Source organism: Microtus oregoni, unplaced genomic scaffold (assembly GCF_018167655.1).
Source record: "Microtus oregoni isolate MIOR12 unplaced genomic scaffold, Mior012 000026F_ref0000081, whole genome shotgun sequence".
Lineage (NCBI taxonomy): Eukaryota > Metazoa > Chordata > Mammalia > Rodentia > Cricetidae > Microtus > Microtus oregoni.
The window spans coordinates 19,959,320-19,986,130 of NW_024543085.1; positions in this window are offsets into that span (position 1 = coordinate 19,959,320).

A 26,811-nucleotide genomic window follows, 5' to 3' on the forward strand; every position below is an offset into this window, starting at 1 on the left:
CATGCCTCCTGAAACAAACGTTAACATTCAGTTTATAAGACATGTTTATTCTTGTTGGATGTCGGAATATAGCTATAGAACCCAATGTGGAAAAGGGAAAAGCTGAGTGCTGTCCTCGGTATACCCTGAATCTGCATATGGCCTCTGCCTTGCCTTCCTGCTTTCCCAGATATAATCTATAGTATGTGCCAGGCAACTGTGTTTAAATTGGTCTGTCCTGAGAATGTTCTGGGAAAGGGCTGTTCTGTTGACATTTAGTATGTGCTTCCTGATGTTTATTTACATGGTTTTTTAGTCATGTTTTTCCAAACTCAAACAGCCTTCCTTGGATCATTGTTTCCTTTGTTACATTTGTGTTTAAAAGTACACTGGAGCTGAAATAAAGTTGTGTAAAGCATTAGACTGGAGTCCGCTCCATTATTTATGGTCCTTCCTCAAATCCCTGGTATCGCAGACAGATCTGCATAGGTCAACAAAAGCTGACATCATGGCTTCAGAGTTTTCAGTTCATAGCCTGCTGGCTACATCAATTGTGGTCGACATATATCATGGTTAAAGTGTTCAAAAGACAAAGTTGTTCATCTCTCAGCACGCAATAAAGAATGAAGAGAAAAAGGAAGGGATTGTAGGGAAAAGGGAAAGAGGAGAGGCAAGCAGAGAGAACAAAAAAGCAGTGCAGACCCAATAGATCCCTCAAAGCATTACTCAAAACCCAATTACTACTTACTCTGCCCAGGCCACTTCCAAGTAGCCATTTTCAGGTATGAATGCCTCACTGATAAAAGGTACCAAGCAACATGGCTAACACAGACAAGAATTATGGGTTAACGTGGAATGTAAGAGTTAGTAAGAAGCCTGAGCCAATAGGCCAACCAGTTTATAACTAATGTAGGCCTCTATGTGTGTTTCTTTGGGACTGAATGGCTGCAGGACTGGGCATGACAGAAACCTCTGTCAACAATGGAGTAAGTCTTTGATGAAGTGTGTGCATTTTTGATCCAATCATCTCTCAATAACACCACCTGCTGGAGACCAAGCCTTCAATACCACAATCTATGAGGACATTTTAATTTAAATCTATGAAAATACCTCAGAACATAGTTCAAAGGACTCAGAGATTTGATTTCGTTTCATTTTAGAATCACATTGTTCTTTCCTTTGGTCTCCTAAATTAAAGTCCCAATAAAATGGATGCCATTTCACTGTGGGGATAGCAAACAAAACACAAGAATTTTTCATAATCACTGCACCTGAGTTTTCTGCCTGACAAACCTCTGTTCAATACAGAGAATAAAAAATGACAAACACAACATTTAGAGCCAGTAAGAGCCATTGCTCCACAATTCATTTTGGTATTAGTGAAATAGAATGCATTTGGGGATTTGTTTAAGCTTTAGACAGCTGAACACAGCAAGATAGGGGACTTGATGGACAAGCTGTGAAAAGCAGCTATGTGGTCTCTCAGGAACAATGATCAATGACACCACTCTCCATTGGGTCTCCCAAATTTAAAATATCAGGATTCTTTCTCCAACCAAACATTTCTATTCTATAAATATTATCAAATTTTATGCATTCTGTTTCCCAACAAGTCTGGGCAGTCACCATTTTCCCATACCCCTTAAGGATCCATGTACTTCAGCATCTCTTCATGGGATTGTTGAAGTAAAATACTAAGTAACTCTAGTTATCTGAAAATTCTCTACATAATAAGTACAATAATTTGAAGAGAAATTTCATGTCACTCTGGTCCACATATTTTCTAAAACTTTCTACTCACCAAGTTCCTGTACAAATAAATGGACTATGTCTTCTGAGTTTGGTTCTAATGGACTTTTCCTTGCAGTTTCATTCTTGTCTATACCAATTGAATCTTGCATCCTAGCCATACTGCTGCCCCCAAATCAAATACTAACTACACACACAAACTCTTTGTTTATCTTTCCTTAGTTTGAAATGTTCTTATCTACACCAATCTGAATTTTTTTGTGTTTTCTTAAGATGGCACCACATTTCTGTGGCTAGGACAGGCTTCTTGTGTAATATGTATGGTAATTTCTGTCTTCCAAAGTTCCTAGCACCTGCCTGTTTATTGTGATACTTTAAAAAATGGCAGGAAAGGGAGAGAGAGAGATGCCATCATGCAACAAGGCTCATGAGAAAGGGATTTTGTTTTCTTTTGTTTTGTTTGTTGTTGATTTTTTTAAGTGGGAAAAGGAATGGGAAAGAGGAGAGACCAGCCTCTGGACCGAGGAGCACCAGAAAAGGAGGGAGAGAGAGAGAGAGAGAGAGAGAGAGAGAGAGAGAGAGAGAAATGGGTAGAGCTCACTTTTAAAGGGCTTAGTGCAAGCATACAGAGACATATGCACCCATGCAGTGTATGTGCTTAGACTACATAGTGGCATATGGCAGTAGGATCATGGGCTGACTAAGAATTTACCTGAATACTGACAACACATGCACAGCCACAGGAATCAGGGGCTGGCTAGGTGATAGCAGAAATGCTAGCATTCTTCCCTTTTGTTTGTTATAAAAAGTGAGTTACAGAGAGCAAGTGGGGCATAAAATGGGGGTGTCGGGTTCTTAAAACTGCTTCCTGCTGACCTGGGTGGTCACATTTTGAGGGACCTGAGAAAACTGGGGTGCTAGCCAAATCCAGGAGTATTGGGCTGCTCTCACCTTATTCTTCAGAATCAGTGGGGCCATCTGGTGCCTTTTGGACCAGGCATGATGTTGGCAGAGCAGAGGACAAAGTAAAATTTAGGGGGAGAATTTTTCTTAGGTTCTGATAATTAAGGGAAGGGAATCCCAAGACCAGAGAAAGGTGGGGAGGATAGACCATTGATTGCCAGTACTTATCTGGAATACATCAGACAGTGCATTTACCTGTTCAAGGCGGATCCAAGTCAACTCCCTGGAGCTTCGAAGAACTTTTTGAGTTTGTGAAAGATAAGTTTTAGACACTTATCTTTAACATTCCCACTGTTTATCACCTATACTAAAATTTATATTGTAGAAACGACAGTATACTCGCACCAGAAATGATTCTGGCTGAAAGCATTAACACTCTTTCTTCTCTCCACCCAAGTGCGGCAGATGTTTTTAGCACAAAGTAAAGCAGCTTTTAAGTCTATAGTTAGAAAACAACCAAAGGGAATTTTAAATCCTGAGCTTGTGGCTATGATCATATAGCGATAGGATGGTACTCAGTACTATGCCAGAGCTGGATTAATAGCTTGTCAGAATTCCATCGATTACTGTTAAGACTATAAACTTTTGAACTCTTAATTGTTAAGACTATACACTTTTGGAGTCTTAATATAACAGTATCATAGTGAGGGAAAGAAATATGGAACATTTCATATTATTCTTTTATTCATCTCAGGTCACTTTATCCTTATCAGCACTTAAGCTTCCCTATCTTCACATAAACACACCTTAAAGCCCTTTTAGATAACCCCCAAGCACATATGGGTGACTGACCACTGGCAACAGTCACTGCAAAGTAAGTTTTTTTTTTTTAAACAAAGGAATGGTAAAAAGTTACACTGAAACCTGTTTTGTGAGTTTATCTCTTTTTTGAGTCTGGTAACAATGTAGACTTAGTATTAGCTCTAGGAGTATTAGCTCAGGCCTGTGACCTGAATTTTATACACAAAGAGAACTGAGAAAGCAGCTGAAGCATTGGTTGCTGCTGTTAAAAGGGACAAAACCAACAAGCCTAGGCATCCAATACCATCAGAGTTCTGAGAAGGACAAATGTTGCCGAAGTTAGCAATTAAAAATGACAGCGACTTTCTTGTTGGTTTCCTAGACAGAGACCTGTCAGGATCCTCCATGGTTACTGAGGGCAGGGGTCTCAGGGCAGTCAAGTGCCAGGTCCAGATGATCCAAAAGACTTCCTATGGAGTAGGAACTTGTGGGAGGACCACCCTGCCTTTGTCTAGGCATCTGTGAGACAGTTGATTCCCTGGTGTCCTGTTCTATCTGTGATCTAAAGAGGGTCTTGGCAGCAGTTGAGGCGAAAGAGTTTTTGCTTAGTGGCTGGCGTTGCCACACTTGAAGCAAGTTCTAGGTATAAGTTCTTCTGTGCCTTTCAATATTCTTTGAAGGAAATAGAGAGACAAGAGCTGACATGTCTCTCTATTATGTAATTAAACCTTTTTAATGTCATATTCTATAGATCTCTGAGAATTTGTTTCTAGTTACTCATTTTAAGCTTAACTCCAAAAACATTTACAGAGAACTAGGTAAAGCTTTTCCCTGTAACTAATTATAACAGTACTTAGCATGACTACAATTAAAGAATTTGATCATTTATAAGGATGACTTATTTTTAAATTGTATTTTTAAACAGTACACAATATGTTAGTTAGCAGCTTTCATAAGACTAGTTTACATTATATTCCTGTTAGCTTTAAAAGTAATGATTTTGAATTTTAGTTCTTCTAGCATCAAAATAAAAACCTTTCAACCATAGACAATGGGCTCAGCAAAGAAGCCAAAATAGCCATTCCATGGGTAAAAAACATAACAAGTTTGTACTAATCTGCTAAGGGTATCTCTTGGGAAGGCAAAGAAATATGGCAAGTGTAGTGATGAGGTGAGCAGGCCTGCTTTTCATCCTCTTCAGCTCCCGCCTGGTTAGCTTTACACCCGAAATAACAACACATAAATTGTATTCTTTTAAACACTGCTTTGTACATTAGCTCTAGCCTCTTACTGGCTAACTCTCACATCTTGATTAACCCATTTCTAATAATGTGAATAGCACCATGAGGTGGTGGCTTACCAAGAAGGATCTTAACCTGCGTCCATCTTGAAGAGGAGAGCTATAGCGGCTGTCTCCCTGCCTTCTTCCTCCCAGCATTCTGTTCTGTTTACTCTGCCTACCTAATTTTCTGTCCTATCAAAGGGTTAAGTCAGTTTCTTTATTAACCAATGAAAGTAACACATAGACAGATGACCCTCCTCTATCAGACAAGGGAAAGATCCCATGGCAAATTGGGAACAGGAGAAGGGGCTTGTGAGTTGGGGTATGGCCCACGAGCAGGGACTGAGGGAATGCAGAAACCAGCACTGCTCATGACAGGTCATGGGGTCTCTATGCAAACTCTGTGCAACTCTGGGAAAAAGACCCTCTCGGGGGACCAGGCATTTCATTATAGAAACTACATCTTATTTATCAAATCCCTTATTTATCAAACATACGTTGTCACTTATTTAATTCTCTGGAAGCTTGTTGTTGAACACTTGGCAAAGACATAAGTACTTATGTGTAAAATTTCTAAGTTAGTTTTTGTTAATCTGAATAAATCTTTATAATCTCAAATTTTTATCACCAAATAGAATATGTTTTAAAGCAAAGTCAAATTACATATCCAAATATTTGTATTAAATCTAACCATATATTTGTATCATCATACAAAAGTCCATAAAAATCTAAAATATTCAAGACTTGTTGCTTCCTTAGTCTAGAAGGAGATTATAATGGTTTAGATAAAACACTGTGGTTCTCTGCGGGGTGCAGCAGACCACAAGGGGCAGCCACAGTGTTTTATCTAAACCATTACATTGGTGCTCTATGACTCGGCCAGGCTCTCTCCATGTTCTCTCCCGCCCACGAGCAGACCAGCTGAGAACGTGGAACCCTGGGCTCGGAAACCTGATTTCTTCACAACAGCACCAACTTCGACACACACCAGGGGCTTCGGTGGTGAGTTCTCTCCTTCCAGTCAGCTTAACCATTTCTCCAAATCCAAGGAATTGACCATTGAGCTCCAGGCAACCCTCTAATGTTCCCAGAAACAGTGGAGGCAGGGATCACCCCCAACTACAGCCTTCATGGCTATGGTTGAGCCCTTTGCTGACATTTATCTGGTTGCTTCCCATAGCTAAAAACATGACCGAACTAACAGGGATAGTCGTCCCACTGCAGATGCTGAGCACTGGGAACCAGGTCTCTTGGATTTTTTTCCTTTCTCTTTTCTTTTTCTTTTCTTTCTTTTAGACTACTCGTAAGTGGTTCCCACTGTGAGAGACCATCCAGGATGGCCTCTAGCCTCTGGCTTCCAAGTTGCCCAGACCAGGGCCAGTTGGCTTCATTAACACCCCACCTGTAGAGAGAAGTTATTCTTATACAGGCCTTGCCTTGTTCATTCATTGTTTTTGCAGGTTTTCATGTTTTCAGCTATGGAATATAAACCCTCAAACCATCAGCCACCAACATGTAAAAGCTCTGCCAGTGTCCTGCTGGCTCCGCTTTTCTTTTTGCTGGGCAGCCCCTTCCCCACCAGTCTGAAAATGCTGTTTGTCTCTTGCTCCCATTCCTTCTATTCTATCCCTGCCACCACCACCAATGGTCCCACAGAAAGCAACAAGATTAGTCAGAGCAGTGAGGTAGCTGTTTCTAGTTCAAGCCCTTGCTCGCTGCTGCAGCTTGTGGCATGGTGGCTTGGCAACAGGGCAGCTCACAGTGCTGAGTAATTTTCCTCCCTACCTCATGTATGAAAGAATGTGTAAATGGTGTGGCCACACGGATGTAATTCTGTTTTAAATAAATGTTCTACACAGCCTCTATGTATCTCTTGTTATTATATTTAAAACTCCTGCTGCTCAAAAAGCACGGCTTCTCCATATAACATGTGACCGCTGCCATTTTGACTAAGGTCAGGTGACCTTACACCGTTTTAACTGAGGTCAGGTGACTTCACCGCCATCTTAACTGAAGGCCAGATCAGGTGACCAAGTCCCACCATCTTTACTGAGGTATTCCCTTCCTGCTCCCCCTGCTACTGACTCTGTTACCTGTATGTTTTGTGCAGTGGCATGCCTTTGGGAGGGCCCACCACTTCACCCAATTTCTGTTTAATATGTGTGTATGTGCATACATGTGACTTAAATGCACATATAAACATATGTTAAATGTTAAATGCTTTAATTATTGTTCATTGTATCTCTTTCTAGACTACAAAACCAATAAGTCTCATGTTTTAAATTGGTATGTACTTTTAAGTCTCTTACATAAAATACTGTATATTTAATCCAACCCTGCTTTAAAATATATTAAGCTGTTCTCTACTATTGTCAGTTCTGCTATTAACCTTCTGTTGCAAACAATTTGTTCTTCTTTCTGTCTTTTACAAGTGTAAATTTTTTTTTTGAAAAGTGAGCTGCAAATATATTCTGGAAAAATCTGATGTGGTAGCATATACCTGTAATCCTAGTATCTGGGGGCAGAAGCAGGAGAATCAAGAGTTCAAACCCAGCCTGGGCTATATAGTGAAATCCACTCTCAAAAAAAAAAAAAAATGACATCATAGCTTTGAATTTGACATTGCAAAAACACCACTGGTAAACCTAGTTAATTAAAGTATTCTGTGCTTGTTCTTACTCTGATACAGACTACCTAAAAGCTGATTTCGATAAATACGTGTCTCAGTTTCCAAAAGTGCAGATTCTTGGCCTCAAAGAGAGACACGGCTTGATCAGAGCGAGGCTGGCAGGGGCACAGAATGCAACAGGTAAGGAACTGCCCCACTTTCGCTTTCCTCATAGGTCTGTTTTCTTCAAAGACTTAAAGTTCTTCATGTCCTTGGTTAGAGTTACCCCAAGATATTTTATGCTATTTGTGGCTATCGTGAAAGGTGATGCTTCTCTGATTTCCCTCTCTGCTTCCTTATCCTTTGTGTATAGGAGGGCAACTGACAAGTGTAAATCTTACCTGTTAAGTTGAGCCAGTACAGTCAAGTCAAGCTCAGTCTCAGCTCTCCAGGCAGATTCTATACTGTAGTTATAACTCATCTATACCCAGTAAACAGCCCTCAACTGCTCAGAGATCTGGGGAAAATGACATTTAAATGCTTCATTATTTAAAAACTTTTCATAACAAAAAGAGACAGGTTGACTCTTAGTAGCAACACTCTACTTCCTCCAAAGAAGACAGAAGACAAATGAGCACAGAACAACATCCAAGTGCTGACCACTGGGAAGAACTGCCTTTCATCTAAACTGAAGATCTCCAAACAGTGAACAGAATCACCAGAATTGACAGCCTAGTTGCTCAGGTCAAGGTAGGCTTGTCTTCTTACAGATTTCTTAGCCGACAAGATCTTCTGAGGATTGACAGGCCCTGAGCTAAGCAGCAAAAAACAAATATGACCCTCAGCAATCACGGAGGACCTTGAGGAGTAGCTCTAGGTACCAACAAAGTAAGTTCTCTGTCTTTTCTCAATCAATAACTCAAATAAAATTTTATCTTTCTCAAAGATCACTGATATAGTTGACAGGTAAGAGGTTTTGTTGGTTTAAAAGAGCAACCTCAGCAAACAAATTTCAATAAGCTACAAATTAACAAAATTCTCTCTCACATTGCCTTTCATAGTCTTTTTTCTGTTTTATCTTCCTTATTTTATTTTATTTTTTTATTTTTACTTAAAAATTTTCACCTCCTTTCCTCCCCCTCCCCCCATTTCCCTCCTCCCCATCCTCTTCCCCCTCCCTCTCCAGTCCAAAGAGCAGTCAGGGTTCCCAGCCCTGTGGGAAGTCCAAGGCCCTCTCCCCTCCATCCAGGTCTAGGAATGTGAACATCCAAACAGACTAGGCTCCCACAAAATCAGTACATGCAGTAGGATCAAAACCCAGTACCATTGGAGATGTCCCCAGCTAGATCCTTGGGCAGCTGAGGAGAGGGAGCCTGAAATGGCCCTATCTTATAGCCTTACTGATGAACATCTTGTACATCATCGTAGAACCTTCATCTGGCGATGGATGAAGCTAGGGACAGAGACCCACGCTGGTTCACTGGACTGACCTCCCAAGGTCCAAATGAGGAGCAGAAGGAGGGAAAACATGAGCAAGGAAGTCAGGACCGCAAGGAGTGCACCCACTCACTGAGACGGTGGGGCAGATCTAATGGGAGCTCACCAAAGCAAGCTGGACTGGGACTGATGGAGCATATGAGCAAATGGGACTCTCTGAACGTGTCGGACAAGGAGGACTGACTGAGAAGCCTTTCATAGTCTTCAAGATACTTTTCATTATACAAAAATATCTGTCACAGTCATTCTGGTATAAATATGCTGATGTTTAAAACGTATGTTTTTATAAACCCAAAGAATTTTTGTGAGTTCCAGAGAGCTGAATTGAAGGATATACCTTAAACAGGTCAGATACACCCCTCTCAATTCCTTGGTTCTAATTTTTTTCCCTAAACTTAACTTTGTCCCCTGTTCTACCAAAACTTAAACAGGTCTAAGAAACACCAGACATTTCCATACCACAAACATCGGAGAGGAGTAAAGAGACCAGCTACACCAGGATGTGACCAGCACCCAGTTTTCTCAGGTGCCCCCAAAAGATGACGCCCACAAATAAGCAGAAAGCAGTCTTGAGAATCCTCTGTCCTAATTCCTTTAACCTGTTGTGCCTAACTTCCTGTCTTTTTATTATAAGAAAGAGATGGGAATGTTATGACCTGCTACTGACTTGTTCTTTCCCTTTTAGAGACAAGCCCCACCTGCTCACTCCTTCTGCAGAGGCAAGGGGATCTTCTTTCTGCTTCAAGCCTGCACTCTCTCTGTTCAGTCTCTCTTAGGAAGAGGTGGCTAAGGCCTCTTCTGCTCTCCCTCCCTTCCCCTCACCCATCTCTCCTTCTCTCCCTTTCTCCCCCTTTTCTTTCCTTCCATAACCCACTGAATAAATAATAAATACGCTATACCCAAACCCTTTGTCTTCATGGCGTGCCTATCAGTCTCTTTCTCTTACCCACCGCTGCTCCTCAGGAGGTTGGCTGCCCCACCGAGATCTCTCACCCACCACCTCCCACACAGCTGGGACCCACAGAGGCCTCAGATGGTGGGACCTAGCTGTTTCTTGTAGCCTACTGCTCACCTCTCAGGGAACTGTGCCATTTTATCTAAACCATTACAGAGATATGATAAACAGAGAGCTTATTAAGAAGTGTACTCTTTGCCTTAGTAAAAGATGGCTGCCAGCCTTGTGGCTGCCTACATCATGATGAGGTCACCAGCCAAGATGGAGGATAGCCACATGATTGTTGTTTAAAACTTGTTTTTCTAAACAATAGTTACATGCACATAGATGCACAGTTGAATCTAAGTTACACACGCATAGTCACAAAGTTAAATCTAGCTTACATTCACACAAATAGAACTAAATCCAAGTCATGTATGTATACACATACACACACATGTACATCTTAAATTAAAAGAAAGGGAAAGCTGATGGGTGCTGAGCAAGATGAAGCTGACTTTTTCATCTCTGTTTCCCATGTGGCAGCAGACCTCCTGGGCATTTAGAGAGAGAGAGCAGACAGAAACAAGCAGGTTTGGGAGCAAAGAAAAAAAGAAAGTGGAGAATTCTTTCTCGGTTCCCCAACTGCTTTATCCAAGGAATACTGAAGCCAGTCTTAACATCCAGGGGAACGGTCAGAGGCAGGCAGCCCTGCCAGAGACCCAACTGCCAGTGCAGAATGAAAAGAAAGCCATCAGTAAATGATAAAGCCGATTTGCTGCCTGTGGACGGGAGTGGCTCTGTAGTGGGTGGAGCACACTGGTAGAGTCCCCTGGGTGTCTTGGTGGAGCCCGCCAGGGAAACCTACCAAACAAACGTGCCACACACAACAGTGTTAGTACAAGAGGAAATTAGAGACAAAGAAAGGAGTAAAAGGCAAGGGACCAGGCAAAGAGAACACGCTCTACCAGGCAGGCATTTTCAAAGGATACACAGTTGCATAACAGATGGCGGAAAAGGGATCTAGTTACATGGAACAGCTTTGGCCGCAAAGGCCGGCTGCCACTGCGGAAATTAACATTGGAATTCTTTGATGAAAAGAAGCAGAGTTAGATTTCTAGAACACCAGGGTTTTTGTTTGTTTGTTTGTTTTTGTCTATTTGAAATAGTTTATTTATTGAAAGAGGAAAATAGGGCTTAATAGCCTTCATAGCTGAGTAGAGGAACAGGGAGAAAGAACAGAGAGAAGGTTTGGAGCTAAGATAAGGCTTGAAAACAGAGTACCCACTTCCATCTGTCCAGTCACTGGCAAAAAGTTGCAAAGCTCCCGTAAAATGTCAGGATATAGGGTGCCGGGAACGGGCCATTTGGATTGATATCTAAGGGGTATTTGGGCCAAGGCATCCCAGAACGGAGGTTGGGCTTATGTTGCTAGGTGTAGTCCTCAATAATGAGGCAGAAAAAAAATGAGATTGAAGGGTCTTGAAATTTTCAGTGAGGGGGCACTCGGTCCGAATCCTCAGGGCACCCAGGCGGGCGGGAGTTCCTTTGTTTCTATATATAGCCTGCCTGCACCAAGCAAGGTAGGTGCTTGGTTTGCAAGCTACCCAACCAGCATGGAGACCTGATCTCTCGGTGCCAGGAGAGCCAACATTGGGGTGAGTTTCTGACCCTGCCGTGCCAGCCCGGGACAGGGAACTCAGAAGTTCCTCAACCCCCTATCCTTCTTGGGCTCTCTGCAGGGCCTCTACTCCCTGCATACTGCCTCTTTCTTCCTATCCCACCCAGCTTGCATCCAGAACCCTCCCCACTTCGACCCCCCCTTTTTGGACACATAACATCACCCAGCCCAGCCTGTCTGGGCACTAGGTCCGAATCCTCAGGGCAACCTAACGGGCGGGAGTTCCTTTGTTTCTATAGCCTGCCTGCACCAAGCAAGGTAGGCGCTTTGTTTACAAGCTACCCAACCAGCCAGCATTGGGGAGAGCCATCATTGATCACGGAGATCTGATCTCGGCACCAGGAGAGCCATCACTGGGGAGAGCCATCACTGGGAAGGTACATCAGTAGGCAGGGAGACCTGATCCGGTAAAAGAAGATCCATAAGGGAGCATTTGGAAGAAGAGATGGGCAGACGCCAATGCAAGAATTCACCCAACAAGCTGAAAAGAAACATGAAGCCACCAGAAACCAGCGACCTCACAACAGGAGGACATGAACACCTTAATCAAGATGAAGTAGAAAAGATTGACTTCATGAAAGTGATTGACGCCCTTAAACAGCATGTAAAAAACGCCCTTATAGAAATGGATGAGAAATATAACAGAAAGTTTGAAGAATTGAATAAATCAGTGAATGATACCCTAGAAAACCAAGGAAAAACAATCAAACAGATAATGGAAACAGTTCAAGACTTGAAAACTGAAATGGAGGCAAGGCAGAAAACACAAACAGAGGGCCGGCTGGACATGGAAAATTTAAGTAAACAAACAGAGTCTACAGAAACAAGCATAACCAACAGAATACAAAAGTTAGAAGAAAGAATCTCAGATTCGGAAGATACCATAGAGAAAATAAACACACTGATCAAAGAAAACAGCAAGTCCAACAAACTCTCATCACAAAACATTCAGGAAATATGGGACACAATAAAAAGACCAAACCTAAGAATAATAGGAGTACAAGAAGGAGAAGAAGTGCATCTCAATGGTCCAGAAAATATATTTAATAAAATTATAGAAGAAAACTTTCCCAACCTAAGGAAAGATATACCTATGAAGGTTCAAGAAGCATACAGAACACTGAATAGGCTGGATGAAAAAAAAAATCCCCTCGCCATATAATAATCAAAACAAAAAGCAGACAGAATTAGGAAAGAATTTTAAGAGCTGCAAAGGAAAAAGGCCAAGTCACTTATAAAGGTAAACCTATCAGACTCACACCTGACTTCTTCATGGAAACCACGAAAGCCAGAAGGTCCTGGATAGATGTACTGCAGAAACTGAGAGACCATGGATGCAAGCCCAGACTACTATACCCAGGGAAGCTTTCGTTCACTATAAATGGAGAAAATAAAATTTTCCAGGATAAAAACAAATTTAAACAATACGCAGCCACAAATCCAGCCTTACAGAAAGTAATAGAAGGAAAATCACTAACCAAGGAGTCCAACAATGACCACAATAACTCAGACATCTAGAGACCCTTCAACAACACAGCTCAAAGAAGGGAAACAGACAAACTCTAAGACTAAAAAAGTGACCGGAGTTAACAACCACTGGTCATTAATATCACTTAATGTCAATGGACTCAACTCACCTATAAAAAGGCACAGGCTAAGAGATTGGATAAGAAAACAGGATCCAACATTCTGCTGTTTACAAGAAACACACCTCAACCACAAAGACAGGCACCTACTCAGAGTAAAGGGCTGGGGAAAGGCTTATCAAGCAAATGGACCTAAGAAACAAGCAGGTGTGGCCATTCTAATTTCTAACAAAGTTGACTTCAAACTTAAATCAATCAGAAGAGATGGAGAGGGACATTTTATACTCATAAGAGGAACAGTTCATCAGGATGAAGTCTCAATCCTGAATATCTATGCCACTAATATAAAAGCACCCACGTACATAAAAGAAACATTGCTAAAACTCAAGGCAGCCATCAAACCGCACACACTAATAGTAGGAGACTTCAACACTCCTCTTTCACCAATGGACAGGTCAATCAGACAGAAACCTAACAGAGAAACAAGAGAATTAATGGAGGTAATGAAGCAAATGGACTTAACAGACATCTATAGAACATTCCACCCAAATAGGAAAGAATATACCTTCTTCTCTGCAGCACATGGGACCTTCTTGAAAATCGACCACATAGTTGGTAACAAAGCAAACATCCACAGTTACAAAAAAATATTAGTAACCACCTGTGTCTTATCAGATCATCATGGGTTAAAGTCAGAATTCAACAACAATGCTACCCCCAGAAAGCCTACAAATTCATGGAAACTGAACAGTCAACTACTGAACCATACCTGGATTAAGGAAGAAATAAAGAAAGAAATTAAAGTCTTCCTGGAATTCAATGAAAATAAAGAAACAACCTACTCAAACTTATGGGACACTATGAAAGCAGTCCTAAGAGGAAAGTTCATAGCACTAAGTGCCCACTTAAAGAAAACAGAGAAAGCTCACATTGGAGACTTAACAGCCCACCTGAAAGCTCTAGAAAAAAAAGAAGCAGACTCACCTAGGAGGAGTAGAAGTCTGGAAATAATCAAACTGAGGGCTGAAATCAACAAAATAGAAACACAGAAAACAATCCAAAGAATCAATGAAACAAAAAGCTGGTTCCTGGAGAAAATCAAGAAGATTGACAAACCCCTATCCAAACTAGTCAAACGGCAGAGAGAGAATTTGCAAATTAATAAGATCAGAAATGTAAAGGGGAACATAACCACAGACACAGAGGAAATTCAGAGAATCATTAGATCTTACTACAAAAGCCTATATGCCACAAAACTGGAAAATGTAAAGGAAATGGACACTTTTTTAGATAAATACCGTATACCAAAGTTAAACCAGGACCAGGTGAACAATCTAAATAGACCTGTTAGTCGCGAAGAACTAGAAACCGTTATCAAAAACCTCCCTACCAAAAAAGCCCAGGACCAGATGGTTTCAATGCGGAATTCTACCAGAACTTCCAAGAAGACCTAATACCTATACTCCTTAATGTATTTCACAATATAGAAACAGAAGAGGCATTGCCAAATTCCTTTTATGAAGCTACAGTTACTCTGATACCAAAACCGCACAAGACTCAACCAAGAAAGAGAATTATAGGCCAATCTCACTCATGAACATCGACACAAAAATCCTCAACAAAATACTGGCAAACCGAATCCAAGAACACATTAGAAAAATTATCCATTATGATCAAGTAGGCTTCATCCCAGAGATGCAGGGCTGGTTCAACATACGAAAATCTATCAATGTAATCCATCATATAAACAAACTGAAAGAAAAAAAACATATGATCATTTCATTAGATGCTGAAAAAGCATTTCACAAAATTCAACATCCCTTTATGATAAAAGTATTGGAGAGATTAGGGATACAAGGCTCATTCCTAAATATAATAAAAGCTATATACAGCAAGCCGACAGCTAACATCAAATTAAACAGAGAGAAACTCAAAGCCATCCCACTAAACTCAGGAACACGACAATGCTGTCCACTCTTGCCATACCTCTTCAATATAGTGCTTGAAGTTCTTGCAATAGCAGTAAGACAACATAAGGGGATCAAGGGGATTCGAATTGGAAAGGAAGAAGTGAAACTTTCGTTATTTGCAGATGATATGATAGTGTACATAAGCGACCCCCAAAACTCCACCAAAGAACTTTCACAGCTGATAAACAGCTTTAGTAATGTGGCAGGATACAAGATCAACTCCAGAAAATCAGTCGCCCTCTTATACACAAAGGATATGGAAGCAGAGAGGGAAATCAGAGAAGCTTCACCTTTTACGATAGCCAAAAACAGCATAAAATATCTTGGGGTAACTCTAACCTAGGAAGTGAAAGGTCTACTTGACAAGAACTATAAGGCTTTGAAGAAAGAAATTGAGGAGGATACCAGAAAATGGAAGGACCTCCCTTGCTCTTGGATTGGGAGGATCAACATAGTAAAAATGGCAATTCTACCAAAGGCAATTTATAGATTCAATGCAATCCCCATCAAGGTCCCATCAAAATTCTTCACAGATCTTGAGAGGACAATAATCAACTTTATATGGAAAAACAAAAAACCCAGGATGGCCAAAACAATCCTATACAATAAAGGAACTTCTGGAGGCATTACCATCCCTGACTTCAAACTCTATTACAGAGCTACAGTGATGAAAACAGTGTGGTACTGGCATAAAAACAGAGAAGTCGACCAATGGAATCGTATAGAAGACCCGAATTTTAACCCACAAGCCTATGAACACCTCATTTTCGATAAAGGAGCTAAAAGTATACAATGGAAGAAAGAAAGCATCTTCAACAAATGGTGCTGGCATAACTGGATGTCAACCTGTAGAAGAATGAAAATAGACCCATATCTATCACCATGCACAAAACTCAAGTCCAGATGGATTAAAGACCTCAATATCAGTCAGAACACATTGAACCTGATAGAAGAAAAAGTGGGAAGTACCCCACAACAGATGGGCACAGGAGATCGCTTCCTATGTGTAACCCCAACAGCACAGACATTAAGGGCAACATTGAATAAATGGGACCTACTAAAACTGAGAAGCTTCTGTAAAGCAAAGAACACTGTCACTAAGACAAAAAGGCAACCTACTGACTGGGAGAAGTTCTTACCAACCCTGCAACAGACAAAGGTCTGATCTCTAAAATATATAGAGTACTCAGGAAACTAGACTTTAAAATGCAAATTAACCCAATTAAAAATGGGGCACTGAACTGAACAGAGAATTCTCAACAGAAGAAGTTCAAATGGCCAAAAGACACTTAAGGTCATGCTCAACCTCCTTAGCGATCAGGGAAATGCAAATCAAAACAACTTTGAGATATCATCTTACACCTGTCAGAATGGCTAAAATAAAAAACTCCAATGATAGCCTTTGCTGGAGAGGCTGTGGAGGAAGGGGTACCCTCATCCATTGCTGGTGGGAATGCAATCTTGTGCAACCACTTTGGAAATCAGTGTTTCGGTTTCTCAGGAAATTCGGGATCAACCTACCCCTGGACCCAACAATACCACTCCTGGGAATATACCCTAGAGATGCCCTATCATATGACAAGAGCATTTGTTTAACTATGTTCATAGCAGTATTATTTGTAATAGCCAGAACCTGGAAACAACCCAGATGCCCTTCAATGGAAGAATGGATGAAGAAAGTGTGGAATATATACACACTAGAGTACTACGCTGCGGTAAAAAACAATGACTTCTCGAATTTTGCATGCAAATGGATGGAAATAGAAAACACTATCCTGAGTGAGGTAACCCAGACCCAAAAAGATGAACATGGGATGTACTCACTCATAATTGGTTTCTAGCCATAAATAAGGGTCACGGAGTCTATAATTGGTGAACCTAAAGAAGCTAAGTAAGAAGGTGAACCCAAGGAAAAACATATAGTTATCCTCTTCGCTATGGGAAGTAGACAAAATGGCCGGGGAGAAAATTGGGATCTTGGGGGTGGGGTGGGATGGGGTAAGGGGAGATGGGGAGAGAAAAGGGAGAAGGGGAGAATGGGGGGAACTTGGGGGAAAAGGATGATTGGGATAAAGGAAGGTTGGATAGGAGAGCACGGAAGCACAATTCTTAGTTAAGGGAGCCACCTTAGGGCTGGCAAGAGACTTGAACCTAGAGTGGCTCCCAGGAGCCCAAGGAGATGTCCCCAGTTAGTTCCTTGGGCAGCTGAGGATAGGGAACCTGAAATGACCCTATCCTATAGCAATACTAACGAATATCTTGCATATCACCATAGAACCTTCATCTGATGATGGATGGAGATAGAGACAGAGACCCACACTGGAGCACTGGACTGAGCTCCCAAGGTCCCAATGAAGAGTAGAAGGAGGGAGAACATGAGCAAAGAAGTCGGGACCACCAGGGGTGCACCCACCCACTGAGACAGTGGAGCTGATCTATTGGGAGCTCATCAAGGCCAGCTGGACTGTGACTGAAAAAGCATGGGATAAAACCGGACTCTCTGAGCATGGCGAACAATGAGGGCTGATGAGAAGCCAAGGACAATGGCACAGGGTTTTGATCCTACTTAATGTGCTGGCTTTGTGGGAGCCTAGCCAGTTTGGATGTTCACCTTCCTAGATATGGACGGAGGGGGGATGACCTAGGACTTACCACAGGGTAGGGAACCCTAACTGTTCTTTGGACTGGAGAGGGAGGGGGAGAGGAGTGGGGGGAAGGGGAGAAGGGTGGGAGGTGGGGGAGAAAGGCGGGAGGAGGGGGAGGGAAATGGGAGGCTGGGAGGAGGCGGAAACTTGTTTTTTGTTTCCTTTTCTCAATAAAAAAATAAAAACAAAATAAAAAATAAAAAAAGAAATTTTCAGCGAGGATTGATTTTGAGAAGGCACCGGCTGCTCAGTGATTCTTCAGACACAGATCAGGGGCCATGGCTCTGAGCCCAAGAGACACATGCATTGTCTGGTACCGAAACCAAGGACGAGAGATGATCGATTTAAGAAAGCACAGGCTGGCCAGTGGGTTATCACCCAAAGGTCCAGCGGCTGTGGGGTACTGAGCACTGAGGGAATCGTGGTTGCCTGATAATCAGGACTTGTTCAAGAGGCCAGAAACAACGATGGAGAGACAATTCTTATTTGTGGGGAATAGCCAGAGAAAGGGTACTCATCAGTCGTGCCGTTGTTGGATGGAGGGACCCAGAGATTAGTTGGAGACGCGAGACTGTCATTAGTGGACAGAGTTGTAGGGTCCTGGCATGAACCAGACTGCCTGCAGGCAGGAGGAAGCACCAGGAGAGCCTGTTGCGGTAAAGGCAGCAGCGTTATAAATTGAATAATGGTGGGAGATCATGCTACAGGGCTCACATGGAGTGGATTTTATTGGGGGAAGAAAATAGGAAAGTGTGGGGGGCACTGGCCTCTGGGTATGGGAGCAGCCGAGGAGGAGAGAGAAGAATGAACAGAACTGGCTTTTAAAGGGGCTTAGCACAAGCATATAGAGACTTAAACAGCCACACAACACATGCATATAGATTATGTAGTGACATACAACCATAAGACCTTGGGTTGATTAAGTATTTACCTGAACACTGACATCACATGAAAGGCCATAGGAAGCTGGGGTTGTCTAGGTGATGCTGAAAATGCTAACACTAATAACTTTGTTTGTCACAATGGTTTCCCAGGGTCTGATTCTGTTCACTGCAACTCTCTGATAAGCAATGTCTGTATTTGACTTACCTTTGCACTTACAACAAATCTGTGTCAAATATATTTGCTAAAAGACTAAGTAATAAACTTTACAGTATCAATTTTTTTAAAAAAAAATTTATTAAAACTAATTACATTTTTAAAGGGAGATTTTCTTCCCCAGTTTTACTTTGATTTCTGCAAATTTCGTAAGTAGTGGCATTTCACAGTTATGTATCCTTCATGCATGCTATTAAAAAAATCAACAAACCCAAATAAACAAATTTTAAAATAGTTTTATTGACAGAACAGTACCAAAATCAAAATAAGTAGGAGTAAAATGTTCCTCTTTATATGTGACTCCTTATTAACTTTAGTTTGATTTAATGTTATTTTAGATTATATATATATATGATTACAGTTATTAATACTGTATATATGTGTATACATATATTATTTTAAATTCTGATATAAACTTAGCATTGAAAATAAACTGCTTACATTCAGTTAAAATTTGTGTAAAAGAAAAAAATTAACCAAAGTATCAGATTTCCTATCATCAAAATGTTGCCATGCTCTGCAATGATAGATGAAAAAAAGACATGATGAGTGCTAATGATTGGTGCACTAGAATTTTAAGAAATCAGGAGATAGTTATTGCAGACCATCACCATGGTGATTCAAAGCCCTCAAGGCACACAGATGCATTTGCAGAAGGAGTCTGGAGTGGTCTGATGGAAAACATCTCTGAACCAAGAAATTGCAATCCCCTTCAACTATTCATCGCTAAAACCATGGAGATTTCAGAGCTCCTTGGTAGTATTTTGATTCTTTCCCTCTCCCTGGAAGACAAAGAAATACTTCCCTTTAGAATTCTTAGACGCCTTGCACAGTGCCATGTGTCCTCTGACTCAGTTAAACCTTTCTCAGAACTATTGGTTTACAACCCTACTTCCATCTCTAACTCAGGTTTGACAGATTAGTGTTTAAATGGTTCTCAGAAATTGAATATCCACCTGCAGAATATTGAAACTTCACCCTTGTCTATCAATCTATACAAAAATGATCAAAATCCTTGAGGTAATAGCTTTAGTGGCAAGAGAAATTCAAGCTCTTCTTGGCATTGGCACAGGTGACAATTTCCTGGATAATACTCCAAAAGCAGAAGAAACAAAAGCAAAAATGGAAGTTTTGTTTAAATCAAATTTTCAAACTGACATGGATTACAGAGTTAACATCTGGAATATGTAAATAAGTCAAAATCAAGCAATGCAAATAAAAATGTGCAAATGATATTCATGGACAATTCTCAAAAGAAGAAATACTAATACCTAATAAATATTTGAAAATTATTCCATAAAATTACCAGAAAAACAAAAATTGACAAATGCTGTTATAGATAAAGTTTAAAAATGCTTACAGTGTAGAGATTCTTCAAACAACTAAAATCAGTGCTACCATTTGATCCAAGTACTGCTTGGCATCTTCCTAAAAGAAATGAAGTCATAACACAGAAGTCATACCTACCTGCTTGTATTCGTCACTGATTCAACCCAGGCGCCTCTAACAGATGGAGTATTATTCAGCCAAAAGCAGGATAAAATAATTATAGCAAAATGAAAGAAACTAGATGTCATTGTTAGATAAAATAAGCCAGACACAGAAAGGCAAATATCTTGTGTTCTTTCTTGTGTGTGGAATTTTTAAAATATCTTGAATAATCAACTTGAAGAAGACAAATTGCTAAATACTAGGAAGAGTGCTAGACTGGATGTGATCAATGTGGTGTCTGTATCTACTGCAACATTGCAATAGAACCTGGTAAATTGTGATTAATAGGCATCATAATAAGAAGAATAGGTTTTAATAAATAGTAAGGGTATATGCAGAATTCTTCATTTAAAACACTAAATTTGGGAAAGGCCATTGTTGTGTAACAGTTTCCTCCTAAATTGCAACATTCCTTCCAGAAGAGAAGTTCCTAAAATAGCTTCAGGAAGTCCCTGAAACTGACAAGACTCACTAAGTCCCTCCCTCCCCGCCAGAGTAAATAAACCAAGCTGTAAAGACTCTCAGACAAACAAAAATGGGGGGGAGGGGAGTCTGAGACCCAGACCAGGAACCTGGAAGAAGTACAAACCAATCCAGCTCCCTGGAAGAGGTTTGGATCTACTGAGTGGTTTGGAAGGGACACTTTGAATGTTGAGCTGCCTGTAGGCTGTGCAGTGTGCTCCAGGTTCCTAGCTTCTGTGAGTTGCCAACTATGTTGGGATGGGCCTTGATAATGCAACTTCCTTTGAGGCTTTTCTGATCCTGTAAGTAGCTCCCTCACCCATACTCTTGTCAAGTAACCCCAGTATAACCCACTGGTTCACCAAATTGGACTTTGATCATGTCTGTACTATGGTCTGCCATGGTCTTCCCATCTGGCTACAATGGTTCTCAACCTTCCTAATGCTGTGACTCTGTACTATAATTCCTCATGTTGTGGCTACCCTCAACCATAAAATTATTTTTGCTGCTGCTAAATTGTAAATTTGCTACTGTTACGAATCGTACGTAATACAAATATCTGTGTTTGGGTTCATAACCCACAGTGTGAGAACCACTGGGTTAGTAGATATGTGTGCGTTGCATCTTCCCAAGAAAAGTTTTGTCACACGACAAACAGTGGAAGTGTAGCAGGGAAATTGGAGGATGGAGAAAGAGGGGGAACAGGAAAAGCACAGTGTGGAAATATATAGAAACCATTACTTCATGTGCTGCCTTAAAACACGTTTTAAAAACTGTACAACAAGGCTTTAAGAAGTTTAAACTTAATGAAATCCTGAGTCCTTTATAAATATTAATTCGTTTTCCTTGAAGGGGTGCTAGTAGACCCAAACATAACAAACTGGGCTCTGGCAGACCTTGCCCTTGCCCCATATCCTCTTTCTTGCTAAAAACCTTTAGATTACTAAAGCTAACCACCAAAGTCTATTCTTTTATTTGTCCACTTCCTCCTCCTGAGGCTGACTACCAAGGTCCAGTTATTAAAGTATTGAAGTCCAGCAATCAGAAACCCCTTTGGCCACCTAATTAGGATGACCAATTAAAATTAAACACCTCATCCAAATTCGGGGTTTCCACTGTTACCTTTATAAGGTGTGATTTGCGTGGGCCATGTCTGTCTCCTCTCTAGGCAGAGGCAGTCCTTTGTCCCTCTGGGGCAGATAGCCCTTCCCCCTCACTCTTGTTTTTTTTCCCTTCTACCTCTTCCTCTATCTCCTGCCTTTGTGCCTCCTTATCCTGGCCTTCTGTCCTTCTGGGGCAGATAAATCTCCTTTGTGCTGGGAACTTGTTTTGGGTGCCTTGTGCTGATGCCTGTCTTTTAATTCCTTGCACACCAAAAAGATAAAGGCTAAAATGCCTTAAATATGCATGAAGGTGTACTCTCCTTCTTCCAAAAGAAGAGCAAAAGACACCATATTTTAATTTATCTTTGAATTTATTGATTCTACGGACACTACGTAAGCAGACTGAGAACTAAACATTTTATCAGGCATGCAAGATAGGAAAGAAATCACTATAGAAATGAATAAAATGCAGCATCTAGCCCTCGGGATGGCTGAGGAAATGCACAGCTGAGGCAATTATATCAGAATGTGAGAGAGAACACAGGTGGTGTGGGAGTCCCAGGGAATGACACACGGGCCAGGAAAGGTGTGAGGAAGAGAAGCAGGCCAAGGAAAGCTTCTCATACAAGATGACTTCAAACTCAGATGAGTTGGATTAGTTAAAACAAAAGTCAGTCCTTACTAAAGAAGGTGGAAAAGACACTCCAGGAAAATGAGGCTATTCTTGGGAGTGAGCTGGTGTAGTAATAAGGGCGGCGGGGCTGCGTCCCCAGCACCCCGGCTGCCTGGCTAGCTTATGCCCGAAATAACAACACACAAACTGTATTCATTTAATCACTGCTTGGCCCATTTCTATCTAGCCTCTTCTAGGCTAATTCTCACATATTAATTTAGCCCATTTCTAATCATCTGTGTAGCGCCCCTAGGTGCGCTTACCGGGAAGATTCTAGCCTATGTCCATCCTGGGTCAGAGCTTCATCACATGTGTCTGCCTGGGAGCTGGGAGCATGGCGTCTCTCTGAGGCATCTGCTCCCGAGAGGAGAGCTGTGGAGTCTGAGCTCACTTCCTCTTCCTCCCAGCGTTCTGTTCTGTTTACTCTTCCCACCTATCTTCTAACCAATGAGGGCCAAGCAGTTTCTTTTTATTTAACCAATGACCTTCCTCCATCAAGCTGGCATCTGTGTAGGTGGGCAGTAGATAGAAGGGCCAACGGGTGGTAAATGAGAGACTGAATCACAACAGTTTCTGAGCCTGTTTATCTTCGTGCTCTGTGTAGTTATGGCAGAATTGTCAAGCCTGGGCAATTTGTGATGAGCGGAAATCTGTTGGATCACAGTTCTAGAGGTTGGGGAAGCAGAGGAACTAAAAAAAAAAGAGAGAGAGAACTGAACCATCACAATAGAAATTAGGCAGAAGTCAAGCACTCAACCATAGTATTCCCTCCCGAGTCCAACAAGCTCATATCGGTCTTTTGAGTTCGAGACCAGCCTGGTCTACAAGAGCTAGTTCCAGGACAGGCTCCAAAACCACAGAGAAACCCTGTCTCGAAAAACCACAAAAAAAAAAAATATGTTCATTCTATCCCAATAGCACCCACAATTTTACTTCATCCCAGAATCAACACCAACATCCGGTGTCCACACTTCCTTCCAGTGAGAAAGGTTAATACACAAACCCTGACTGTCCTGAGGAAAAGCTCCAGCTGTGAGGCTGTGAAATCAGAACAGGCCATCTGCTTCCAAACTACAATTGTTTGAAAGGCACGTAATAGACATTCTCAAGTGGACACATCTGCAAAAGAGGAGTAACTGGTCCTTTGTGAGGGAGTAACGTCAGATCTTAAGACTCTAGAATGGCTCCGGGTACCTTCACATAAGATGCAGGGTACAAAGGTGGACCTTCGAAAGATTCTGCTAGAGTCAGCCGACACAGCTGCTCTCAGGAGTTAATAAAATCTTTTACATCCCACTCCCCTTGGCTGGGGCTGTACTATGGAAAATCAACAGTTCTGGCCTATTAGTTGAGACTCTACCCCTGTGGCTCTGCCAGGTATTGCTCTAGTGAAGATTGTGTGTAATGGATCCTTCCCTATTGAATTCCCTGCCCAGTGTCTGGGGCTGCCCTAAACCACTTTCCAAATCCCGGTGAAGATCATCATGGCTTCACAAATAGTACACTTGCATGCATGAAAATTGTCCAGGCTTACTACTTGTCTCCTCTAAGGAAGTGGTTCAGATAAGCATCTGGGCTCTTATCAATGACAGCCAAGAAGTGATTTCCTGAAATGCAGGGAACTGAGTCTGAATGCAGTCATGGGTGGAGCATCCAGCCCGTACCCTGGGGTCATTCGGTTCTTCCAGAGCTCTGGACCTGTGAAGGGAAGAACAGCTTCAAAGGTCTCCTAAGTGTCTTCTGCATGATTCGGGCTGTGTTTTGATGACCCTGTCTGGCTTCCTTTTATGTGTACCAAGCTCTTTATCAAATGCTCACTTGGCTACACCCTCAATATATGCTTGTTTTTTTTTTTACATGGCAATGCTTCAAGTTTTCAAAATGTTTGTATTCTGCTCACTAAAGCTGTAGGTTTTAAGTCCCTTCCTTTACATTTTTTGCATGTTTTATTTTGTTGAACATTCATGACAGAGGGACATATGATATTGTTCTTGCCTTTTTACAAATTACAATGAGCAGGTCTACACTGAATTACTGTCTAAACACTATTTACAATGAGCAGGTCTACATTTGAACTGTGTATTCTGGGTATTGTCCTGTGGTTCTGGAGACCGATGATCTAATGCATAGCTGTCCACAGAGTCCTCCACAGCATTCAAACTACAACACTACTATGAAATCTTCTTACCTTATCCTAGAAGAAAAACTCCAAGACTTTCTCCCTCATTTTTATTAGTCCCTTCATATAATGTGTTTTATCGTATTTACCCCCTCCTTCCCTACACAACTTTGTGTGCTTTTTTAAAAAAATTCTATTGAGTCTAATTTTCACTGTCCATATTGTGTTGGAACCTTCTACTGGAGTGTGGTAGATCTATTAATAGAACTGAAAAAAAAAAAACATAGGCAGACATAGCTATTCTAATATTGAACAAAGTAGATTTCAAACCAAAACTAGCCAGAAAAGATAAGAAAAGGTGTTTCATACTCATTAAGGAAAAGTCCACTAGCAAGATATTACAATCTTAAACATATATGCACCAAACACAGGAGCATTCAATTTCATAAATGCTGTTGGGTCTAAAACCATAGACTCATCTCTTCCCAGTGATAGCTGAAAATTTTAATACTGATTGTCTTACTGTCATTTCCTATATCAATCAGGATGGAAGTATAATAAATCTGTAAGTAATGTGACTATGCAGATACTTACGAAAATAATTATAACCAATATCCCATAAAATCTAGAAAAAAATCCTATTATATGACTTTATGGCATTTTATTACCCAATTAATTAGAGTATAGTATTAAAATTTTCATGCTCAAAATTATGGTTGAGTTCCAAGATTACTGTCTGGTATAATTATGAATAGTCTCTGAGTATTTGGTAGGGTTTTTCCTGAGGTTTCTATTTGGAGTTCTGGCCAGAACATTGTAAAAATGTGCACCATTTCACCTAACCAAGTAGGAACCATCTTGAGCAGCTGGTACCCAAAGCAGGTCTTATAGTAGCGCTATCACCATCATGACATCATATCAACCAGGTGGAGTTGTAATTGTGGGGCCCATCTTCTTCCTGGAAACTTCAAAGATTACTGCAGGAAAATTTATTGTTCATTGTGGAAAACTTAAACATTATTTATATAGACATATATATTCAACGAAAGGTACAATAGAGACAAAAATAGATATGAAGAATTTTTTTTTAATTCTTTTTTCTTTCTGTCCCGTACCATGGCTCCCGACATGAGGCAGAAACTCTGAATTTTTATTTTAGCAACATGCCTGGATTTAGAGAAGGACAGAGCCAGTGTACAGATTCAAAGCCAGCTTTGATTTTTAAGTGAGTCATGATTATTGTTTTATTTAGTATTCAGAGATTCTTAATTTTTAATGCAAGAAGCCCATGTCTTACCATCTCCCTAACAAATGTGGAATGCAAACTATAAGTTACTATTGCTTGCTTAATTTCTTTTTGATCATTCATTTCTATAGGTATCCATCTACCTTCCTTGGATCCTTCCGGTCCTTTAGAACTTGGTGCCTGGACAAAGTAGATTATAGAGTAGGAAGCTAAAACCCTGGGTAAGTCATCTCTGACAGCTACTGGTGATGCTAAACGGTGTGGGATTTCCCCCCTGTATGCTGTGATTACCATTGATAAATAAAGGAACTGCTTTGGGCCTATAGCAGAGCTATAGGGGAATAAAGCTAGGCAGGGAAAACTAAAGTGAATGCTGGGAGAAAGGAAGCAGAGTCAGAGAGAAGCAATGTAGCCCTTCTGAACACCAACACTGGAACTTTACCTAGTCAATCACAGCGTCATGGCAATACACAGATTACTAGAAATGGGTTAAATTAAGATATAAGAGTTAGCCAATAAGAAGCTAGAGCTAATGGGCCAAGCAGTGATTTAAATAATACAGTTTCTGTGTGATTATTTCGGGTCTGAGCTACTGAGCTGCTAGGAACCAACAAGCAGCCTCCCTCCAGCTGTTAAATCCTGTCTTTGTACCTTTTTTCCCTACTCATCAGCTCTAATAATTCCCTCAATCATTTTAAATCTTTTTTACTACTGTCTTTTGTAAAGCCTGAATCTCCTGACCTGTGTATTTCTCTAGTGATTTCATTGAGGCACCTAGCCTCATTTCTGCACATGTGATTCCAAGGTCTGAAGTTTTTCCTTTAAAGATAACATCTCATCCTTGAACATTATTTGGATAGCGTGCAGATTGCCTTCCTGGAGAGACACTCTATCTGCTAACCAAGCATAACTTTTTAAGAAATTTTGATTGTCAAATTCAACAGTATGAATTCTTCAGCTAATTTCTTAGTACCCTTTGACATG